The 20,091-nt window shown below is 36.4% G+C and overlaps 1 long non-coding RNA gene across 1 annotated transcript; it reads left to right on the top strand.

The window, feature by feature from the left end:
- The first annotated feature begins 110 nt into the window (after positions 1 to 110).
- On the top strand, positions 111 to 6,129 carry LOC125329595. Its single transcript, XR_007205218.1, has 4 exons — positions 111 to 520; positions 1,121 to 1,196; positions 2,175 to 2,247; positions 3,708 to 6,129. It is a non-coding gene; the product is annotated as an uncharacterized LOC125329595 (long non-coding RNA).
- The last annotated feature ends 13,962 nt before the right edge of the window (positions 6,130 to 20,091 follow it).

The following is a 20,091-nucleotide window of genomic DNA, read 5'->3' as shown; positions in this document are numbered from 1 at the left end:
TAATAAATAAATTGCTGTAAGTGATTAAATATAACTTGTTGGTTTCCATAATGTTTTTGGAAGTAATGAAAAATCTTTACAAATATTTACACAGAGCAGATCATTTCTCTTACCAAGAGAAATATGATTCCTCTAAAGGGATTGTTAGGAACTTTTCAATATTTTAAAGCAACAGAGTTTTTTAATCTTTTTGCAATACATAGGTAATGAATCTTAACCATAAGGAACAGGATCATGGTATATTAATGTATTCTCTGTTGTATATTGTTAAGGTTTGTTCAAGTAGATATTTGTCTGGGCATTTCAAATACTATCTTGCCATATATCACTTTAATTATACATTTCAATTACCCTGAAGAGTCTTCAGTTAAATATATTTTGTGTGGAAAATTATTCAGCTCCCAGTTTTGTCATATAAATAATCTGCAATTGCTTTCACCATTATTTATGTTTATTTCACAGATATTTACATAAGCATGGGACCAGCTGAGGAGTATCTGTTACTTGAGTTTGTACTGAGGTATTTTTCTGTTTCATAATAAGCTTCCAACGCTTCATTTGTTATTTAAATTTAAATGCTTTTAAATAACTCATTTAATAATGACAGAACTACATTTTATTTATCTTTTAAATTCTATAATGGAAAATATGAAGATATTTTACGGAATTACTTGCAGGGTTACTTAGCTGTCATCACTTTAACTTGAAATGTAAACCTATCAGCTGTCTTTAAGAAAAGAAAAATTAGATGCTTGGATTCTGTGAGTTCCTAAGAAATATCCAGGTCTCCAATCACAAGCGTTTTTTTCAAAATACTGCCAGAAGCAAAATAAGAAGCATTCCTTTGTACAGGTTTCCTCTCTGCCCAAAAGGTGGGTTGAAATAACTGCTGTCGTAATGGTTAAATCTCCAAAGAAAAAACCTGAAGAATATGTGAAAGAAATGTTAATTATGAATCTGAAGATCACACTCAGATGCTTCTGATGTAGCTTTAGAAACATGACAAACCAACCCATCTTTTACTATCTGTTTTTTCCAAATATGTAATAATGAAAGAATGGAAAAGTCAGCAAACCTTATATTCAGAAGTGTCTGTGCTCTCTGTATACTTATCCTGCAGCCATGACAAAGTTTCTTGTGGATAAAGAGTCAAGCTTTAAGCATGATGCTCAGAGAATAGTGACACCAGAATGCAGGTAAGATATGGTTTATTCATAGTCATGCTGGAAATCGGTAGTGCCAAACTGGCAATTGTAGAAAGGAGTGAGAAATTTTCACAAGGGCCAGAAATTGGATAGTGAAGATTTCCTGCACATTATGACGGTATCAAAGGTTAGCTTTTGACTCCCAGCACATGCAGTACAAACATTTAGATTCCAGAGGACGATTTAGCTTTATCTATCTTTTGAAATATGCTTTTCAAGAACATTATGTCTTTTATGTTTTAGGACCATCTACAGCTACATGTAGGGAAAGCTTATGTAAATATAGTTGATATAGATAAAGAGACATTATTTATTTCTTTTGAGAAATGAGATTTATGTAGGAAAAGAAAGAAAACAGTATTTGGTAACAGAAAAGAGTCTGCTAAAACATCCAAAAAACTCAAAATATTCAAGAAAAGATTCAGTCAGCAAATATTCATATTTTTCTAAAAATGAGGCTAAGCCTTTGTGAATTATGAAGACTAAGCAGAGATGAATTTGAAATTTCATTTACCTTTTTTTTCTACTACCAATATTTACTTGTAATTAATAGTTTACTAACAAAGTTTAAGTGCAAGATATCACAGTAAAAAGAAAAACTGGGCAATTATACCTTGCTAAAGCATTTGCTCTCTGTTCAGATCAGGCAGTTTTGTTTAAGGAATAGAATTGTTCAGCTCTGAATGGTTATGTTTAGGACATACACAACCCAGACATCTCCATGACAAGATTAATTTTTTTGGCAGGTTTGATCAAACTTTCAACACAAATAGAAAGAATGGTGCAACTTGTTCTTTCTAAATCCTTTTAATTCAAATCACTGAGATTTTGAAGAAGCAGGCCTAGAGAAGCAAGAGGTCTCAGAACTGTCCTTCATCTAATATTAGAGAAACAAATAAGAAATTAAATTCTTACAGTCACTGTATGTAGTTCATATTACTGTATGCTCTCTGTTCTTGATGCTTTAAGGGTGACTCTACAGACCACTGAAACTATGGAACCCCATTCATAACAGTCTCCAGAGCATCTCTTAATTTTTAAGGTATTGATATAAATTAAGTTTAAGATATTATTTAATTTAACCCTGATATTTGCCTATGACATCATATGAGTAAGATCTGTCCTAGCAAAAAGAAAGAAACATTTATTATTTTGCTCTCCCATCGAACCTATTTCTCCCTCTGCCCAGACAGGAAACATGTAATATATATATAAATCTTCCCCCTCCACCCTTCCCCCCAAATTCTATTTAGTTCAAAAGAAACTTTGAGAAAGTAAGAAGACATATTAAAAGATTGTCTGTTTTCTGTGCTGATAGAGAAACTTTTTTCTTTGCAGCAGTGAGTAAAAGGAAAGAATGAGAGGGCAGTAAAGTAAACATGGCTAGGAATGAGAAAGGCCATACAGAAAAGACCATATTGGCTTCCCTGTTTTTTTAATAAAAGGTATTCTCACTGTGGTGGACTGTAATGCAGCTACACAATGCCTTGAGAGCTAGAAAGAAGCAGACCAACACATACAATTTAGGCATCAACAGGCACTAAATTGGACACAGAAAAGTGACATTCAGAGTACAACGTGTTTCACTTAGTGAGTCTGGTTTAAGTCCAAAATAGTATGTGTGTGCTTAGAATTTCCCCCTCACAATCTGTAAAAAGTTGGAAACTTGAAGTTCACTACAAATTTAAGACTGTAATCCACACTTGGTTATTACGAGTGAAATACAGACCAGAGAGAGGCATGAGGAAGACCCTCTTAGCTAATGATATGAAAAGCTGCTGGTTCTGTGTTTATAGGATAACTCAGATTGGAAAGAATCTCAGAAAGTTTTTAGTCCAATTCCCTGCTAAGGCAGGGTTGGCTGTGATATGAGACCAGAATACTTGCCATTTTCTAGACGCTTTTGAAGGTATTCAAGAGTGGAGGCTGCATACAGGATCTGGGCAACCTGTTCCAGTCTTTGAATTTTTTTCTTATATCAGGCTGGACCCTGCCTAGTTTCTGGCTTTGTCTGTGGTCTTGTGTTCTCCTACCATACACCACTGTAAAGTGCCTGACTCTCAGAAGCAGGAAATGTTACATTGCCAAAAAAAGATCTGTGATTCTTTCATGCTGTATCTTGGCTAAAAGACCGAAAGACATTTTCTGTTTCCTGGTAGTCTACACTCACTTTGAAATTGCCTTCTCAGGCCTGAGAAGCCATTATTCGTACGTACAAGCAAAACTTCTGCACAAAAGCAGTTATTTTAAGAGGCCTTTATATATTATTTTTCTCATCACAGAAGAGGAGTTGCAGTTTGCCCAGGGCTAGAAATGTAAAAAGCTAATTTTTTTTTACTTCTTTAAATGAACTAACCTTAGTAAGCAGTATATTAAATCTCAGTTAATATTAATTTTATTTTTTTTTTTGCAAAGGACTCAATTAAAAGGTATAGATAATGTTCTAAAGCTATCAAGTTGTTGATCTGCAATGACTTCTACTTTTTCTTTTTTTCCTCTGAGGTTTATAAGTTTGCAAGAAATATTGTGCCAAGCCAAACATGATGGAGATTAAGCTAATTCTTTCATTTGGAAGGAGATGGACACCATTCATTGGATCCAATGAAGAACTTGCCTTTCTTGACCTTACCCAGTAGATCAGATCCTGACCTGTGGATTTTTCTTTCTGGATTTCAGTCTCCTGTCCAATTTGGATCTTCCGAGTATTCATAACTCCTACTACATTTAGCTTTGGCATATTTTCAGTGCTGCGATGAATGTTTGATAATTAATTTGCAATTTTTGTTACTAATATTTCATAAAAGTCTTCTAAAATGTATTTTTCTAGTTGGTTGTAGGAATTTCAAGCCATATGGTGCCATCAAAATATTACTGAAATGATGTTGTATCATATCTGCCACTTCTTCCATTCAATAAGCCTCTATTCTGGCTCAGAAGGACATGGAGTCTCAGCAAATTCGTGACTGATATTTGTTACACTCTTGTCTTTTACTGATGCATGCCCCAATTATTTATTAGTGCTAAAATCTTTCAAGGTTTAAACCAGGCTAAATAGTCTCATAGTTTCATTTTTATTTCCCCTTTTTGAAATATAGGTGGTGTGCTACAGCCCCCACACCTCCGAGATCAGGGTCGTTGTTGTAACCGTTGGACTCTGTCTAGCAGGCTGCTGCTGCCTGAAAGCTCAGCGATGCCACACAGGTCATCATTCTGTAACTCCCAAAGTTAAACAGCATAAACATTTCTTTGGTTGGCTCTTAAACACCTTATAGTAAACCCTGAAACGTGACTGATTTATCTATCCCCTTACCAATCTATTATTTCCCTATTCTGTCATTGCTTCATACCATTGTCACGACTGATAGTTTAAAAGATTGGGTTGTGAATATCCTTCTTTAGCTGAATATTGAAAAAAAACAAACAAACAAAAGACTACCATTTTTAAGAAAAAAGGCATTCGCCCATGTCATTATAGGAAAAAAAATCAATATCTCATTGCTGTAATGAAAAGCCATCTATAATTCTGATTGATAGCTTCTGACAAAGGTTCTTAAATTAGAAACTATTCCCTCCTGGTCCAAAGTAACACCCCATGAAGCATTAAAGAATGAGCTTTTAGCTTACTACATTAATGAATTCAACAGGTATATAAAATTTTAACTAAGTAATATATAATGGTTTAAAGATGCATGGTTATAATACAGATGAATCAAAACTAGTACCTGTCATATTTAAAATACACTATTATTTTTCAGTGTTTCCAGTAAGAAATAGTTCTTCCTGCTCTTGTTGTTGTTTTTGTTGCTGTTGTTATGTTGTTTTGTTTCATTTTGCTATTTGTTGGGGTTTTTTTTTTAAATATACAAATGGTATGCAGGGACCTGATCTTTTAAAGAACTTCAAAAGGATCAAAACAAAATGTCCTTGTAATGAGCTCTGAAATAAAACTAAAATTGGATCCTCATCCCTGGGAAATGTGAAGGAAGAAAGTAGAAATTGAAATATTATTAACTAGGACTAAAGGATAGGGTATGTACAATCTTCATGTGGGTGAATACTGAAAAAATGGAAAATGCAACATAGAATAAGATTTTTCTAAAACAATGTGGAAGACTTTGCAAATGGCCTTACCTAGACGTGAATAAACCCACATTCTGTCTCACTATAATATTAAAAGTTAATCAATCTAATTAATGATAATCCTCCTTCTACAGCTCGTATTAGTAGAGAAGAATAATGTTCAATGCAAAACTATCAAAATTGTACATAAAGCTAATTGTATCACTTTCTACCTGTTTCTATGCTTCAGCTATGTAAACATAAATGTGAAGGAAAATGACATAGCTAATAAGATATCTACAGGAAACAAAACAAATGGGTTCTTCTCTGTGAATAGTATTTAAATGGATATCTGCTTCAGAATACGATCATTAAAAGGGTAAGGGCAAAAAGGCAATATTTTGATGATACCAGAGTTTTCATGTCTCAGCCTTCCCAAAATATCTTTCAGTGGCTGCTTCAGTAGAATACCCTGTAAATTGATTTTCAACCTTTTGAAAAAGGGCAGTAGCAGAGAAAGAAGAGAAGAAAAACATTCTATTTTGAAAGAGCTTCTGCAAATAATTCCCAGTTTCAGACTGTAATGTTGTACAACAATAAGGGTGTGGCAAAATTTAGGTGCTTTGGAGCCATGCACCTCCACAGTTTTCCTAGCTGGTGTAAAAATGGATAGTTGCCAAGATAATGTAAATTCCGTAGAGATTTCTCATCTGATTTCCTTCTTTCTTTTTCATCATAGAAAAATGTCATCTGGGCCACAGATAGAATATAAATCAGAGTGCTTTTTTATCTTAGAGTAGATCCTGTTTTCTAAGAGTATGTGATTTTTTGTAAAAGTTTGTAAAATAAACACACTTTCAATTTATAAGAGAATGCAGTTTCCTTTTTCTTAGTGGAAGACAGCACATCCAATCCACCCTCTTATATATGGCAATTTTTATTACTTTTATTTTTCTAGTCAAGACCTAATTTACTGGGCCCTGGAGCTATAGATGCCTCTGAAGCCCTCTCTATTTTGTTGGATAGGCTGTGAACAAAGAATTCTTTTGTATGTGATGCTCTAATATAATTTGAACTGAAATAGCTTCAAGACTCAGGAAGCAAGCAAACTAAATAACTGTCTGAATAGAAAACCAAGTCCATAATTCTAACATAAACAATTGCAGGGTTGAATAAATAGACATCTGAGCAGTTATCAGAGCACTCCCAATAACACATTTTTAATACTTTAAGAAATGAGTGCAGAAAGGAATCAACATAGTCCCTCAGGCTATAAAGAGCTTCGAGTGGCTTTTATCTTACATCCTGTTAGATTATTAAATGTTTGTAATTATAACTGTATCAATATTTCAAGACTTCTCACCTTACAAAACCTTCAAACAAGCAGAAATATAAGGAAAACACATAGTAATCATAAAGAAGACTGAAAATGTTGAATTCCATTTATGGCTTTCTGATCATATCTTTTTATATTGTGTTTTTTAAAAAAGGAATAGTTATGATTTTATGGTTCTATGTGTAGTGTTTAAGTACGGAAGACAAAATGTAAGATCTGTTGCTGCAGATTTAGTGCAAGCATTAATAATATATAGGTAGCATTTAAAAATTATCAGCCTTGCTTGAATGGTTTTATGTTTGTGAAATAATTTTGTAAGTATCAATAGAAGTATGAGTTAATATGACAAATACATTGTTCTTAAGTCTGTTCAAGAACATGACAAATTTGGTAACAAGATGAATGACAATTAAAACTTGATATAAAACCTGATATTCTTCATGTGACATCAATTATTTTGAAGTCTTGTGCACATCAAGCCATCATTGTCACTCCTCAAAGTTTCTTGCATGGAGTGAATGCTGCAATACACAGCATGCTGTACAGACAAGTAATTCTTCATTGTCACTAATGTCTTAACACTCTCCTAGAATGAGAGAAATGAATAGGAATCCAATGTCAGCTAAAATTAATGTCTCTTGATGGCTCAGAGGACAGGGAAACTGGAAAAGATTAGTCCTGTCTCTGTGAATAGAATGAAAATCTGATGTTAACTCTCAAGTGCTGGAACTGAATTCCCTGCATTCAGAACAAAGTTAGATTCTGTTTCACTACTGTAGAGTTCAAAGCCCGGCCTAGTTTAGTGGTGAACCCCAAGAGAAGAACTTGCATATGTGAAGGGGCAGAGTTTTTCAATGGTTGGGGTTTTATTTACATATCCAAACAAATGGCCAGATTTCAGAATAGACAAGTACCTCACCTGCTGAGTTAATTAGAAAAATCTGCCATGATGGTCTTAGTGGGCACCAAGTATAAGAAAAAATGATGGTATTTAATTGTCTGAAAGCTTTGCTGTGCTTTTTGAAAATCTGCTTCAGCTGTGAGTCTTCAACACTCTGGAAACAAAGCACTTCTTGATTTGTATTGCAATTTGTCCCAGAATTAAAAATATAACAAATGTATGCTTAAAAGCATATGCTGTTCACACCCACTTCTTCCCATGAAAAAAACACTTGCCTATATAAAGAGTTAAGCACCAAAGATATGAGCTATTCTGTTTTTGTGCCATGCCTCTTTTACTCCGAGAGTTAGCTGAGTGTGCTGTCTAGAAGATGACATGCAGTGTGCTATATGTAGTAATTAGATTCAATACTTTTACTGCAGCTTCTGGAGATAGATTCCTCCTGCTAATTTCTGACGAACACCATGTTAATGGGAAACTAGATAAAGTATTGAATTGTACGTAGCTGGTGATTTTTTCTGGTAAAAAATAAATTATTTATACCTCTTGTAAGAATGTTTTAAAATACAAATGAGGATCTAAATCTTGTTTAGTAACTTCCATAGAGGAAATAAAAATTTCTAAAGAAAACATCTTACTGCAAAATAAAACTGAAACCCAAATAAATGCAAAATAAATGTGAAAATCAAACATTTTAAAATCTCACAAGAACTTACCATGTTTAATTCAGAGTCCACCTCATACCTTAGTGTTGTGTACAGGGGTAAAAGAGAATACTATACTCATTTTGTATATGTGGAAGATGTGAGAAATACAGTGCAAGGTATGGCTAGAGTGACTTCGCTTTCTTTTTTAAATGAAGTGAAAATTTACAATATTGAAAGTAATGGTCATAATTCAAGGCACATCAGTGACACTCTCACTAGTATCAGCAAACACTAAGAGAATCTAGAATATATCTCTGGTAACACTGAATTCTGATCATTGCTATAGTTCTTGACTATCCAAACCTCATAATGGTTTCACAGAGAATTTTAGGTTTGCAAAAAGAATCAGTCTTTATCCAAATTTTAATCTTATTACATTTTTATTCTACTGACATATCAAAGGAATACATGGTAAAATATTGGTATTTACTGATAAAATGTGTTAGAAAATAAACTTTTAATTAAAGGTGCATACAAAACTTGACTTTTAAAAACATTTATTAATGCATTATTCTTTTTTTTTATGAAAAAAGCAGCGTAAGCCTAACTGCATGACTAAAAATCTGTCTAGAAATAAAGGAAATTAAAGATAAAACAGTGAATTTATTCACAAAATGCTATCTAGAATTAATGAGGTTAAAAAGAAAATTTTGTATTGCATAACCCTTTGTGTAATCTCTGAGTTAAAGAAGGCGAAACAAGGGTGGCCCTACTTTCTTCTGACTGAACAAATTTAAGCCAATAACCTCTTTTTAATTGTAGTGTTGCTGCTGCAATGACAATGTAAGGATACAGAAAAGACAAAGTTTACAAGTGGCAGTAACACTTCTTTTGTTACACCCACTGCCATAGCTAGAAAAAAACAGGCAAACAAATCCCTCTTCAGATCAATGAACAGAGGAAAAAAATCTTAAAAACAAATTTGGAAGAACCAATTGGAATTTATAAGAACCAATTAGATATGTATCAGTGATACTGTTTCTGAGAGAGAGTGCAGCTGGTACCTGAGAAATGGAAAAATATTTGGAGTGGGGGCAGTCACTTTGAATTCTCAAAAAGATCCATTTCTGAGAGCTGATAAAGTACCAATCTCCTAAGGCATGGAGAGAGACAAGTGGTTTATGGTCTTTGTGGTCTCTAGGTTTAGACTGTGAATCTTAGTACTTAAGGAGCAAGTTTGTACAGCAGGAGGCAGCCAACTGTATGTTCCTAATTATAGATATTTTTTAATTACTTATTACTGCTGGTCTTAAACCCTGGTCTACTTTCCCTTTCTGTAATGTCGGTACTAACTGTAGGACATTCCATGTTAGGTGCTTATAATCCAGATAGTTCTTGAGTGTTAATTCAAAGGACTTTCAGAAAAAGACATCGACAACATTTTTCATAAACCTTTAAAACAAAAACAAATGGGAGGAAGGAGTAAAAGTACTAACATGTCCAAAAATTTTTTGTATTTGTAGGGACGAAGTATTAGGAAGGAAATTAGATGAAGTATTCAGCCCTCGGAATGAAGGCTGGTCAGCAGTGGGATTCTTCAGGGAACTGTGCTAGCTTAATCCCAGATACCCATGAAGAGATCAAGCAGTGAAATACTAAAATCTGCTAATATACCAGGTTCTTCAGGACATGAAAAGTAAGGGTTGCTTGTAAAATTGCAGAGGGAAATTGAGAGGCAACAGAATGTCAGCTGAATCTCAGTGTGGATGAATATAAAGGACAGCACATGAGGAAGGTGGTATGAAAGCGTGCCTGGGAAATTGAAACGCTGGGCATATGCTGATAACTCACTGAATGGCCATATGCCTCCCTCCCAGGGCAGAGGCATATCCTCAGTGAAGTTTCAGCATTGAGAGCCCTAGTGAATGACCTTGGAGAGTCTGCCTCCAAGGAGATGGGCTCCTAGACTCTGCCAGAATGGCCGTGCTGAGGAGTCAGTGGGGTGATTGCTTTGGGGGAAGTGTCTTCACAATGCATATCATTATTAGTAATTGTATGGCTTTAGTCAGGTGCATATTATTTGCCCAGTTTCACAAGCTACTATGGAAGTACCCAACACACCAGATGAAGTAGATTAGGTGACTTATTTTGCTCCTGAAGTGCCAAATAATATCACTTGAAGTAGGGAGAAAAGAAGAAAGAACAAAAACAAATAATAAAATGCCATTAAAAGTTGCTAAGATTCTAGAGTACCTATGGGATAAAACCATAGACAGAAATTCCTGCAATTGGCAGTATCTCTTCTCATATTTACAGCCAGTGTGGTGGGTTGACCCTGGCTAACATCTGAACAAGTCAGTTGTTGGCATACTTCCTACTCAGTGGGATGCGAAAGAGAATTGGAAGAGCAAAACCAAGAAAATTTGAGGATCAAGATAAAAAGACCTTAATAAGAAAAACAAAGCTCACATGGAAGCAAAGCAAAATAAGGAACTCTCTCATTACTTCCCATTGGAAGTCCCTTACTCCTCCTTTGTCCCTGCTGTTATGGCTGAACATGATATTATGTGGTACAGAGTATCCCTCTGGTAAGTTTGGGTCAGCTGTCCCAGCCATTTTCCCTCCCAGTTTTTGCACACCCCCATCCCACTCATGAAGGGGACAGAATGGGGAAAAGATGAAGCCTTGCTGCTGTGTAAATGTTTCTCAGCAACAGGCAAAACACTGTTGTGTTTTCAACACTGGTTTAGTTACAAATCCAAAACAGAGAACGATACAGGCTGTGAAAGAATGAAATTAACTCCGTCCCAACCAGACCCAGTAAAGTCAGTAAAAACACGGAGTACAAAAGCATGACTAGTAACCAGCAGCCTATTTTTAAAAGATATTTTACTAAGATAATATGAAGCAAACAAAATTAACCAACCAGGTAAGGTTTGTCCCCTAAGAATTTAAAAGAAATAAATTGAGCAAGAAAAGTACTATTGAATGAGCTGCTCTGTGTTGCAGTTCAGAAGGCAACAAAGTGACCTAAGAATGAAATTCTAGTGTATTTCTTTTCTGCTTCTGAAAATCATGATGGTGTTTGAATGTTTGTTGCCACAGACAAGAGAGAAATAAACTGTTCCCCAGTTTCACCGTAAAGAAAATGTAGAAAATAATATGGACATTCAATTTCAGGATGAAATGGGATTTCTCTAGACATAAAAAATGGTGGAATGACTGTCACTGGGAATTTTTAAGAAACTTTGATAAGCATGTGTTAAGAAGAGATGGGTATGACTGTGTTCATCCTAGGTCATTTGCTCTTTCCTCTAGACCCTCTTAGTTTCACTTCCTTTGTTATTGTTCATGATTTTACTACTGATGCTCCACAGGACTGTTTTTCCTTAAAATTCGGATAAAAGAACTGCCACTGTCAGGAGGTAAAAACTAAGACACACACACAAAAAAGCTTTCCACTGTCTTTGAAGTACCTACTTAAAAAGTTAAATAACTAATTCAAGCACAAAGCTGCGTAAGTTTGACATGTGTTCATATGCTGCATTTCATGCTGTTTGCTTTCAGGCTTTCATTCCAACATTTCATGTTCCATGTTACTTCAAATAACCGTCATTTCCTTTTCAAGCTTTATTTCCAAGGTCTATCTTTGGTTTAATTTATCCATTGAGAGGATAACAGGTGTGCTTTGTCAATTACAGCAGTAATGTAAACATGCTTCCTTGACTTTCAAATGTGTGTTTGATTTGCAAGTGGCAGGAAAAGGTAAAAAGATCACAAACAGTATAATCCTTGCAAGGAGAGCTCGTGAACAAGGTGTTCAATAAATCAATACAAATACAATTGTGAGTAATTAAGGTCTGGAACTTTGTTTCCTTAGTCTGTTTTCTAGTGCTATGCTGACAGATGTAAAGTTGAGCATAGCAATGACATGGCTAGGTGAATTGGTCAGTTCTACAAAAGTTCATAAGGAATTTCACGTAAAAATGGGAACTGCTGAAATAGTGACATTATCTGTAACAGTGTGGTATATATTGTATATTTTTTAGGTGCAAGGTTAAAAACCTTAGCTGGAATTACTGAGAAGTGGTAATGAATTATTAATTACCACCTTTCTAATTTCTCTTCTGTGTTAAAATCCTCTTCTTCTAACATGTGCTCTTGGCATATGTTTTCTTTTTGCTGCCAGGTTCAACTATCTGAGAAGCAAAGGCAAAATGGAATACAGAGCAGCAGAGAAGAGGAAACAATTGCTATTCTTCCAGGTTTTTGAGCACACCAGAGGGATAGCAGATATCATGGCGCAGCAGGGGTGCAGAAGGACACAGAAAAAAACACTCAAGGCTCAGTGAGGCTGCTTGAAAACTGTGCGATAATGGTTTCAGCATGCTGAGGGTACATTCTTTGGTACCAACTCGTACAAGTGACATTGATGCTTTGGAGACTTTTTCCTGACAGAGCTCCATGGGACTGTTATCCATGTTCAGGTGAGGAGCTCTGAGGAATGCCTGGTCCTGGGGACCTCTCATGTGGGAGGTGTGCTTTGGTTGAGGCACTGAGTCACATGGTGAAGGAGCTGAAGGAAGAGGTGAACAGGTTGTGTGTCATCAGGGAAAATGAAAAGGAGGTTGAGTGAGTCTTCACTGAAAATTGGCAGAGACAGTAGTATGAGCCGTACAAAGCAGTAAAGGAGAAACAGTCTGAGGCCCTTGTCAAACAAGCAGTGGAGGTACACTCTCAAGATGAAGAAAGCTGGATGTTTATGAGTTCTGGTTCCTGCTTCACTTGCAGATCTGCAACTTTAGAATCCTTTTTAAAGTAGGTGGAGAAAGCCCCAGAATCACAGGTCACTATGCTCTTGTGTCACTTTAACTGCCAATATATTTTCTGGAAGAGCAATAAAGTGGGGTACAAGAGATCTAGGAGATTTCTAAATTGTACAGGAAATGGCTTTTGATGTAAGTGATAAGTGAACCAATTCAAATGCTTTTGGACCAGTTATTTATTCCCAAAGAAGTAAAAACTGGTTTACGGTATTAAGGTTAAGGACAACCTTGGCTGCAGTGACTGTGAGACTATGAAGTTTAAGATCCTGAGAAATGTAAGCAAGACATACAGCTGAATTCCAGCATTGGACTTGAAAGAGCAGATGTTCTACTCTTCATGGACCTGCTTGGCAAGATACCCCAGGAAACTTGCTTGGAGTTCAAAGAGCCCAGGAGAGCTCCAACAGACTCGTCTGGGAAGGCATCAGTGACAGCTTACTTAGAGGGAAAGAATGGTCCATTCCGACACAAAGAAAGCTGAGCAGTCACAGCAGAAGGCCAGTGTAGGTGAACATGAAAATTCTGTCTGACTTAGACCCAAAAAAGAAATACACAGAAGGTGGAAGCAGTCTGCTTAAAGGAATAAAAAGGTATTGCCTGTGTGAAGTAATTTAGCTAAGAAAGCCAAAGGTCAGCTGGAGTTGAATACAGTGATAGAAGTGAAAGAAAACAAGTAAGGATTTTGTAAATATATTGATGGTTTAAAGAAAGGCCAGGAAATGGGTCCACTGTTCAATGGAGCAGGGGACTTAGTGACTAGGGATGTGGAATATGGTTTTTTTGCCTCAGTTTTCACTGGTAATATTTACCAGTGAAATAATTATCATATTTACTCAGGCACCCCAGGTCCCTGAGGCCACTAGCAGAGTCTATAAAAGTGGAGCAGAACTCACAGTAGAGGGAGAATCTGGAATCACTTAAGCCAGTTTGAAATTCAATAACCCTTGGAACCAGCTGGTATACTTCCTCCAGTGCTGAAGGGGAAGGCTGATGGCACTGCAAGGGTGTTCTCTGTCATCTCCTAATGGTCATGACAGCTGGGAGAAGTTCTTAATGACTGGAAAAAGGCAAGTGTCATACCCATCTTAAGCATGGACCAGAAGGAAGATTCAGTTAGCAAGTGATCAGCCTCACATTAGCCCCTGGGAAGATTTTGGAGCAAGTCCTCTTAGAAGCCACTCCCACATATGTAAAGGACAGGAGAGTGACTAGCAACAGTAAGCAGAAATTTAAAAAGGGCAAGCCATGCTTCAACGATCTCATGGGTTTTTATGATAAAATGCCTAGTGAGACTTGCAAAAGGATGGTAGTGAATGTTTTATACTTTGACTTTATTTAACAAAGCTTCTGACCCTGTGTCCTTGTCACAGTCCTGTGTCCATAGTGACCTTGTCACCACACCGGTAAGACATGGACTGGCTTTTAAGGTGGGTGGGAAATCAGCTAGGACTGCAAGTCTCAAAGAGTTGTGATCATTGCCTAGTCCATCTGAAGGTCAGTAACTAGAGGTCACCAGGGATCAATATTGGAACCAGCATTGTTCAATGTCTCTGTTAAAGCCTGAAGGATGGGACTCTCAGTGAATTTGTGAATTATGCCAAATGTGGGAAGTGATCAGAGTGCTACAGGACATGGGCACCTGGGCAGACTGGAGGAACGGCCTGATAGAAATGTCATGAAGTTCAGTGAAAGTAAATTAAGTCTTACATCTAGAGTGGGATAATCCCATGCAACAGTACAAGGTGGGAACTGACTAGCAAGGAGCTCTGAAGAAAAGGACCCATGTTAGACAACAAATTGAGCATGAGTCAGCAGTGTACCCTTGCAGCAAAAAGACCAGCTGCATCCTGAACTGTATTAGTAAGAGTGTAGCCAGCAGTTTCAAGGAAGTGATCCCTCCAATGTATTCAGCACCTATCAAATTATATTATGAGTTCCCTGTCCAGTTTTGGGCTCACCGGTACAAGGAAGATACTCACATCATAAAGCGAATCCAGTGCCTCCCACCCAGGCTCTTAGGGCCTTGGGACACGTGATGCACAAGGACAGACTGAGACAATATTGTTTTTTCAGTCTGGAGAAGAGAATGCTACGGTGAGAGCTTATTGCTATTCAAGGTTACTTGTGAGGAAACAGAGAAAACTAAGCCAGACTCTTCTCAGAGAGTGACAAGTCAGGATGAACGAGGAACAAGTTTGAACATGGAAAATCTGATTAGATAAAAGGATTTTGTTTTCCACAAGGTGGGGTAAAATGAAGGAACAGGTTGTCCAGAAACTGTCCTTGGATTGTTCAAGACTTGACTAGACACAGCCCTGAGCAACATGATCTAATGAGACTTACTTTGAGCAGTGAGTTGAATGTGATGCCCCCTGGGGCTCCCTTCCAGTCTAGATAATTATATGATTATCTACAGTCTATTCTGTAGATAATTCTACAGTCCTACGAAAAGAAGATGCAAGCAAGAAACACTCTTCAGATGCCTTTTGTAGAGGATGAAGTAGCATGTAACAAATGCACAAGAAGATGAGAATGGGACAGCTTAAGAGATGGTACCAGTGGGGAGTTGTTAGCTAATGGTCCTCCTGGTAATTTGCAGTTCCTACATGTGCATGTGATGGAAACAATTTAAGGTACTTTGTACTACTAGAAAATGTTGAAGCCACAGGCTGGTTTTTTTTCAAAAGGCAGTATGAAGCAGGATTTAACATTGTAGATGACTGGGAGGTGATAACATGGTATTTCTTAAACACAACTGCACTGCAGAAAGAACTTTGAGGGAAAATGAGGGAAGGTAAATACCTGTCAGGTATCACAACTCTAACTTTTCATCTGTGTTTATGCTTAAATGCTATCCTGACTTGGCTTTCAGCTTCAAGCAATTTTTGCTGCTTCATTCTTTTCGCTTCATTTACATTTTTTTCTCATGCATTTGTGTTTTAAAGATGGGATAAATTGGCATTCTCAGTCTTCTGTTTCAATTATCTGGAGTCAGAACTGCTTTCCTTAGTAAGGAATAACATTTTTTCCTTAGCTTCCACTCTGCAAGTTCATTTTGGCACCTCAGAATCAAGTCCTAACTTTTCTCAAATATTAAACTTTGTCAGTGATGTAAAGGAGAAGCTCCTCCTCTGTTTACTGTGTGACCATTGAATGAATTTGCAGAAGAAGCAATTAAGTAATTAAGAAAAAATTAGAACTGGTGTAAAATTCACCATTAATAAAAAGGAAACTTTCCTTATTCCTGAGATGCTTTTATTGAATTATTAAAGGAATATGGATGAAGCTGAACACCTGACTAGAATTTTTAATGCTAAAAAATTGATGAAACTTATTTTTGTGTAGGAACCTAAGTAAACAATCTCTGTCTTTTAGTTACAGAGAATTATGACTTTTCCACCAATAGGCTTTCTACATAATGAAGGTCCCTTTCTCATTTGCTTTCTTCCTTTGAAGAACTTTGTCTGAGTTTTGCTTTGACTTTTCTTCCCTTCTCATATACTGTGGTTATCTAGAAACAGAATAAAAATAGATTTTTTTATGGAATAAAAATGAATTCTGCAGGGTGTTTACAAACACAGAGGAAAACTGAGCAACTTGCTACAAGTTGGCAAATGCAATCTGAGTGCCAGCCAAGAAAAATTTCAAACATGTTCACAGTGTGAGTCAAGTTCCTCAGATTGTTCTGATAACACTGCCAGTTGTTTTTCTCTTGCATTTTAAGTCTGCTTCTTTGTGGTGCCTTCTACTGAATGATTGCAGGTTACCAGAAGGCTTTATTTTTTTTCCATTATATAAGATTTTTGTTCTGGAAAGCTGTACTACTAAAAATCTAAAATGACTCATGCTATCATTACAGGTTGTTTTGCCCATCTGAAAGATGGAATCAGTCTCTTAGACTTAAATGGCCCTCTGCCAGTGGCTCACCAAGCCAGGCTTCCCTTGACCTAAGGAGAACAAAAAAAAGGGAAGAGATCCCAGAGTTATTATGGATGGCAAGATTTTTTCAGACTTGTAGTGTAACTTCCCTGTTGTTTCTAATCACTGCCCTGTCACTGGATTTGTCTGTTCTAGTCAACTTAATCAACGTGATGCAAGCACTCTTCCCTGGTTCTATTCAGTTACACTCTCTTGACTTCCCCTCACCATCATGTCTATGATCACTGAAAGGATTGTTTTAGACTGCTGCTTTGTTCCATCTGGGCAGGTTCCTAAAAATTAAATCTAGTTAGGGAAAGTCGCTATTTCAGTACATCCCTTTCCTCTTCTTCTTCTTTACATACATTTAAATTGTTAAAATGTACGCTGTACTGACTTTGTTCTACAAATTATATGTGTTTATATTCCTTTTTTAGATTTCGTACCAACTTGTCTTATGTTGCAATTAGGTTAAAAAAAAAGTATTTTAGTCAGTTTTGATTTAGACATCATTAATTTAAAAATATAATTTAACTATTGTATGTAATAGCTTTAGATATCTGGAAATACATTTATATATATACAATAGATTTACTAATCCTACATCACACTTTGTAATCCTCCTCTAGGCTTATAAATCCTGTTGCTAAATGTAATTCCTATGATTGATTTACAAATCATCCCAATAAATCCTAAATTAATAAATCCTTTCTTTGCATTTGAAGTACGGAACCAGCACATGACTTGCAAATGAGGTCTTCAAAGTTTGACAGTTACAACTAAATCTATTCTTATCCATCTTCCTTCTCTACCTTCCCAAATTTCCCTGTAAATCCTGGTCATCTGCTTCTTTAATGAAATTAAGTTTTATTTAAACAAGACAAATTGTCTAAATTCATGTGCTCCAATTGGTTTAACCATGTCACAGTAATCACACCAGGTTCAAGCCCTCCCAACCTGAACTGTACTGGAGAATGTGGATTGAACCAGAGACCCAAGAGAGCATGCAGGATGTGTAAGGAAGGCACATTGGAAACTCAGTTGAAAGCGTTTTCTTCTGAAAAAGAGCAACTGCATTGTGCTCCATCATGATGTTTGACTATTCTATGACATTACAGATTTCTTTTTAATGGCACCCAAGGGTGTTATTCCTCCAAAACTTAACAGCTTCTGTACCAGCAATTCTGGCTTTACAGTTATAAATCACATCATGTATAAACTGAAAAAGAAGAGTGTCCTATTTCTGCTGTACATTACAGAGTAGCTGAGAAACAGGGAAGATGTTCATGTCTCTGAAAGCTTCAAATGTATTATCCAAATTACTTTTCTGTGTCCTTCAGGTCCATGAAATATTGCCCACACACTTGTACAAACCCCAGTAGCCAACTAAAGACCTGCACAGCTCCAAACTGAATGAAAGAAATAACTTTATGTGAAAATCCTGTTTGTTTATCTATGTATGTATTTAGTGGCAAAGACTCCTTTGTTATTTTGTCAACTTTTTTGCTGTCAAGGTTGTGTTTGGGTCTTTCAGCCTGTCATGCAGGGAGTGGGGAACATTTAGTAATTCATTGGTTCTGTAAAATCCTCCCTCCAGCCAACACAATCACCATAGTTTGCTAAAAAATTCTCCCCAGAAGAAGGGAGAATCCATTACCTTTTTCTCTACAAGTGAATAGTTATTAAGCACAAGTGCCTAATAATTCAGCCCTATTCCCCTCAAAATTCAACCAACACCCTGCCCATTCCACACTCAAGTCTCATGTTAATTTTTTGTGATCAGCTCCATGTGGTACCACTGCCTGATTGCAGGGAGCAGTGTGAAATTCCACCTTTTCTTTTTTCAGGTCCTATAGCCTGTCCTGCACAGATCCCAATGTATTCCTCTGCACAGTTTTCTTGCTTTTATCACTGATTTCTGAGAAGCAATTCAAGGAGTTCAAGGAGGCAGGGTAGTGGCTAGCAAGCTGGAGAAAAAGTGCTTAGTAGGTTAAGCACTTTCCTAGCAGAAATGAGAGACCTTGAGAAAGGTGAAAGTTCTACTTTTCAACTTTTTTTGAGGGAGGGGTCAGAAATTCCTATATTTACACTTCTGTGTGAATTCGTATGTAGAAAGTGTGGCAGGGAAGCTTGTAGAATACTTTCCCTAGAAAGACCTTCTCAATCTGCAGCCCATTGCTTATTCAAAGCAATTTAATTATTTAAATTAGTTTTTAAATGCTTGTCAGAAATAATTTAACTAAAAACTGTTCTAGAATATTCAGCTGGCTACAGAAGGATAAGTCTAACTACCAATCTTGAAAATTAAATATAAAGAAGAATTATTGAACTTCTACTTTAAATAGCAGGAATCTTGTATATATAGTCTCCTGGATAGGTCTATAATTCCTAAATTCCAAATAATGAGCAGTAAAAATTTTAATCTTCAGACTGAGAAATCAGTTAGAGCAAATGGAGATCTCTAAATTGGTACTGCAAGGACTGGCTAGCACTTGGGGAAAAGGAACTGTTGAAGGCTGTTCTTTTCTCTCTTCCCCTTCTACATTAAGATTTAGTCACTTCTGTTTCAGCAACAAGCTGCTGGTGTACCAGAGGCAGATCATGCACAAAATTTTAATTGGACTAGATTTTTGGACAGGTGATGTACTCAGCCATTCTGATACCTGACTATTCAAACTAACTCTGTTGCTAGCTATACTTTCAAAGGCAAAAATGTGCCTAATTCTTTACATATATGTAAAGACATGTTACATGTAATATTATATATTTATGTTAGTATGTGTCTTTTGCATGCATATACACAATAATACAGAAATACTACACCAGTAGTACAGCTTGTGTTATGCTTCACTAACATATACACTAATATAGGAATCTGTATGAATATATATACACTCATGCATACATATACATGCTATCACACACTGAAACCTAGTTCTCCCCAAGTGTTAGAGGAAAGTTATTACCTATTCATAGGTAACCCAGGCTAGTGTAATAGCTCATCAAGGACATAGTATTTTCTCTGGGTCTTTGTTTCTTGAATGCAAATAAGGAGGGAAATAGCTGGACAATATGTTTTACCCAAACTGTACTTCTCTGTATTCTCCCTTGACTTTTCCAATCAGTTTCTAATCTCCTATATGACTTCTTAATTATACAGCTACACTTTTGTATCCTCTTTTACACCTTCTCTTCTTCT

This window comes from Corvus hawaiiensis, chromosome 1 (assembly GCF_020740725.1).
Source record: "Corvus hawaiiensis isolate bCorHaw1 chromosome 1, bCorHaw1.pri.cur, whole genome shotgun sequence".
NCBI classification, from domain to species: Eukaryota; Metazoa; Chordata; class Aves; order Passeriformes; family Corvidae; genus Corvus; species Corvus hawaiiensis.
Note: the sequence above shows the minus strand (reverse complement) of the source record. Positions and strands in the feature narration are given on the sequence as shown.